Here is a 4,958-nt window from a genome sequence, read left to right on the forward strand (position 1 = left end):
AATATTTTAAAATTAAAAATTAGATACTCAAAAGTATATGAAAAATTGAAGTTGGTGTGTCTTTTTTAAAATATTGATTAAAGTTCATAATTTTATCCAATTGAAATGTGATAAATAATTTAAGATGAAAAAAAATAATATAATAAAAAGAAAAAAGAGATATTGACCAATTATAATGATCCATATGTGAATAATAATGACAAAGTAATAGCCACATGTAAAATTTTACGCAATCAACTTATGATGTGAGGACTACAAAAACTTTCGTTCTCTCTTATATATAGTAACTAGATAATATTTTTCCGTGCTATGCACGAGCCCAATATTTTTAAGTTCTAACGTAATTTAATTTATAATTAATATTTAGCTGCATCTAAGGTTTGACCAATAAAAAGATTTACATATTGGATTAAAAAACTATATAACTTATGCACATAGAAACACAATTCAGTCATATTTTAATAAAAAGTAAAAAATTATATAGATCACCTACAAATCTCCGTATATATTCAAAACACTCAGAGGAAAAATATATTTTTCTCCCTATTTGAAATTACATCCGCAAAGATAATAACAACATGATAATTCAAAAGCAATACTTGTTCATGCCTTATTAGTTTACATATGTTTTGTTCGTAAGTTGTTTCTCTAATAGTGTGACTGAATTGCTATAAGAAGATTCATATTTATCATACTGATATTAACTATGTTTTGACATGAAATTACAAAAGAAAAAGAAAATTGATGCATATAAGTAATTTTCGTACACAATATGACGTTCTTGAATGTAGTACGGTTGTCAAATGAGTGTTTTATACAAACCATGAGAATATCATACTATTTAAACGCAGTAGTCGTCATTTGTGTACAAGAGAGTACTACATTTTGCATACTATTTCTGGATTAGTAGAGTTGACACCTTTTGTGCATTGTGATTATTCTTTTTCTGACTCGTAAACACCTGTAAAATTATAACTTAGTGATCAAATGTCAGTATAGAACGATCAAATAATAGCAGTCCATATCTCCAAATAAATAGTGTAAAAATTTTAAGTTTTAAATTGCGACTATGATACTTTTAACAGTTGAAAAAATATATATAATTGTTGAAATTTATATAAAATAGTCATTTAACATGGGAGTCTATCATGTTCAAGCTATGTAATTCTTTTCATATGAGAACATTCAAGTTGCAATGGACATTACTGTTTTTAAATAACTAAAGAGTAAATTATCAGTAATGAGATAACTTGGTAATTGGCGGTACCACAAAAAGATAATAAACATATGAATTAATCTAAAATAGCTAGCAAAAATGTTTTCCACATACCCTAAAAAAGAGCAGGAAAAAATGGCTTTAACTGCATCCAATAACAACAATCAAAGAGACTTCCAACTGTAAAAAAATAACAGTAGAAAATTCTTCAATAGCAATAATGTGTTTAAAGTACTCAACAATAACTATAATGTATCTACAACATCAACTCAAGACAACAGCAAAACTATATTATCAAGGCTAAATTATATCTTTCACTTGAGAGCACAACAGAGAAACACAAGTTTTTACAGTACGATAAAGAGTTAAAAGATAACCCATCTACAAAAAAAAACCAGAATAGTGAAAATGGTGCTTGCATATTATAAACATCCAACTTCCTAGAGTGTTGTTTTCATAGAGAACCGAGAATTGTAAGGTAAACTAAGCATTAAAACAGACTTGTACAAGGTAAATTTGTTATCCCAATAAAATAATAAACCTCGAAAAAAGACATTTCAACAAGAGTATGAAAATAAATTCCAACAAATGAAACAACAACAATAACAAACTCAGCATAATCTTAAATCTTACGAGTGGGGTCTGAGGAGGACAGAGTGTACATAGACTTTACCCCTACCTTATCTAGTTGAGAAGCTATTTCTAAAAGATCTTTGTTGGAATAAAAAAGGACATAGGCAGGACAAAATGACAGAAGAAAGGCATGGCACCTCTCTCTGTACAACCAAGTGAAACTTACTGCATATCCATTCACCATCAACGATGTACTTGCATCCATAGCGTTCTTCCTGTATATGAAGAAGACATTAGGATTGACAATCTTAACGAAACAAAAACATTTGTTGTATGTTCTCCAATTATTTTGTAATAATTTACTTTTTTGTTACACCATACATGCCGCAGAGCTTTTCAATTATGTTTGTATACAATTTTCATCATTGAAAGAAAAAGGAAGCAACACTGCAAGCCTAAAATAACATACTTACAGGCAAATCCCTCTGGACAGTCCACATATTATAACAGAATCACAATGAAGAAGATTGAAGAACTCTTTTGTCAATCCCGAAATAATTTGTTCCCAATCAAATGATCCCTTGAGAGTTTTATGTACCAGCAACACTTTCTTTTTTGCATTTAAATCTACTACAAATTAAGGCACTTCACAGGCAATTAAAAGTACCTTACTTCCTATTAGTTCATTGTACTTTCGGACAATAAATTTCATTGATTTACTTGTCTACATTAAAAAATATAATTAAAGTCATCACTCACTTGAAGATTAAATGTAAAGCAACACCACATTTTTAAACTCTAGTTCTTGTGTTTCTTGTTAAAATGTTGTCCACTTCCATCTACAAGTAGCAAAAAAAACCCATAATTCAACAATGTTGGCGTATTTATGTACCTTATGTCCAATTTAGTCTAGCAGGTATCCAAATATAAATTAAATCTTAGGAATGATAATATTTGGATTTTAGAGTCCAAGTAATCAAAACTCATTAAATTCTATTCTCGAATGAAGGCTGCCATTTTGAGTGAAAATTTAAACATTTAACTTTAATAATCATCAAAGTTTTTCATTTTAATATTGTAAACCTTGTGACTCAACTCCCTCATTCAGAAGACCAACATTGGCTGAAAGTGAAGTGTCCTAGAGACTAATTGGTCCTAGAGACTAATTAAAGTTTTATCTCGACAAGACACAAATTAACTTCAGATTTTGAGTCGGGCATGTATAAACAGAGTGCTGATAAGCAAACATTAGAGTTAGTTAACCAAATATAATCATCAGATCAGATCAGAGTATAAAATTCATAATGGAAGTATATTCAACACAATAAAGGCAAACTAATTATACAGATTGTTAACATCGAAGAGCTTCACTATAAACAAATGTGATAGTTTAAGACAATTTTTAGGGTGAACATTGAATAGCGCTGGTCGAATATCACTATAAACTTAACATAAGTTAGATCTGTCTGTTTGCATTAGTCTTAAATATTTTCTACAAGAAGCTAGAAGGTTGACATTTATAAGAACATTTAACAGGGATGAAAAATACCTTTCATAAAATGTCAAGCATCCGATAATTTCCATTCGATTGGGTTCATAGAAGTGTGAATGGAAATGGAGAAAAAATGGTGGAGAAGAAGAGACACCAATTTGGAAAGTGTACTCCCAAAATTGGAAAGTTCACTAATTCTCACACAATGGTGGGAGAAGAAAACTTTGGAGTGTTTATAATGATGAATAATTGCTCCATATGATAAGTGAGGCAAGAAATAAGAGATGCCTCGTGCCATCGTCATCATCGCTCGCTCGGCTTCAGATTCAAATTTGGATTTGGATTTGGAAAATGATCGATCGGTGAGATCTATCTTTTTGGACAAACTTTATTTAACAAAATTTGATCAATACTCCATTTATATGCATGTAGTAACAGTAACAGATGCAATATTTCGATAGAACTGATGCACTGTTTCGACTGAACTGATGCGCTGTTTCTGAACTGATGCACTCTTTCTTTTCGATTGAACTGATGCATGCACTGAACTGATATAGTATTTCTGTTTCGACTGAACAGATGTAATCCTTCAATGAAGTGATTCACTGTTTCGAACAGGTGCACTGTTTGGTGAAATGGTATACTGCTTCAGCAAAAATGCTGCAGACATGCATTTTCAGAAATATTACACTATTTAAGTGAACCAATGCCACCTTTTCGAAGAGGCATCTGCTAGGATATATAAACCTGCTTTCCTTCACAGGTTTTGATATGAAATTTTTAGAATAAAAGCTCTCTTCTTTTCTTTACAAATATTCTGTGTGATCAATCAAAACGTTTTATGCATTCGAAGAATTCGCCTATTTGAGGCACCGCTATAGTCGGATTGAAGGCCATTTTATCCTGGGAGGAAGATTCCATAACCTCAGATACAGTGAGAGAAATTATTCCTTAAGGAAAGTTCGTGAATTCGGACGACTTGTCCTTATTCATTTCTGTTTTATCTACTTTCTGAAAGAATAAAATACACCTCTTGAAAAGGTCATTTTGATCTTGTGTTGAGGGTATTTGATATACTTCATTGTTTTTTTTTATACTTGAATTTTTTTTTGAAGTTGTTGTTCTGCATATACAGATTCAACGTACTCGTAGAAGGAAATAACAATCTTAAGTAATAAATTTACAGAATCTGTATAACTTATTTTTGGAGATTAAAGCTTTAAGTTTTCTACTGCGCTTGAATTTAACTAGTGATTAGAAGACATAAAATCTTCATCACAAGTTAAAGTTCACGAGGTTGACGATTTGAAGTTATAAAAACTTCATCGTTAATTAGAAACAAGAAGAAAAGTTGAAAAGTTATTTAACTTTATAAGTAGTATTCTGAAAATACTAAATTTTTTCTGTCTTACGTTGACAGGAAAGATGACTAACAAAAGTCAAATGATGGATACAAAAATGTATATGGGGGAAACTAATATTGCCACATCAAGTCGCACAAATGCTCCGCCAACAATGGCACCGGCGGAGAAGCCCGAAAAATTTTTGGGCATTGACTTTAAGCGGTGGCAGCAAAAGATGTTCTTTTACCTCACCACTTTATGTCTGCAACGGTTCACTAGCAAAGATGCTCCTGAGGTGCCTGAGGGAACCTCGGACAAAGACCGCTTCATTATT

General features: G+C 31.2%; 1 long non-coding RNA gene across 1 annotated transcript; it reads right to left on the reverse strand.

Annotated features, from left to right (window-relative positions):
• Nucleotides 1-722: 722 nt before the first annotated feature.
• LOC124885567 lies at nucleotides 723-4,277 on the reverse strand. The gene is made up of 3 exons (XR_007042711.1): nucleotides 2,016-4,277; nucleotides 1,331-1,396; nucleotides 723-961 (listed from the first exon to the last, which is right to left on the reverse strand). It is a non-coding gene; the product is annotated as an uncharacterized LOC124885567 (long non-coding RNA).
• Between the last annotated feature and the right edge of the window lie 681 nt (nucleotides 4,278-4,958).

The sequence above is a fragment of the Capsicum annuum genome, chromosome 7 (assembly GCF_002878395.1).
Source record: "Capsicum annuum cultivar UCD-10X-F1 chromosome 7, UCD10Xv1.1, whole genome shotgun sequence".
NCBI lineage: Eukaryota > Viridiplantae > Streptophyta > Magnoliopsida > Solanales > Solanaceae > Capsicum > Capsicum annuum.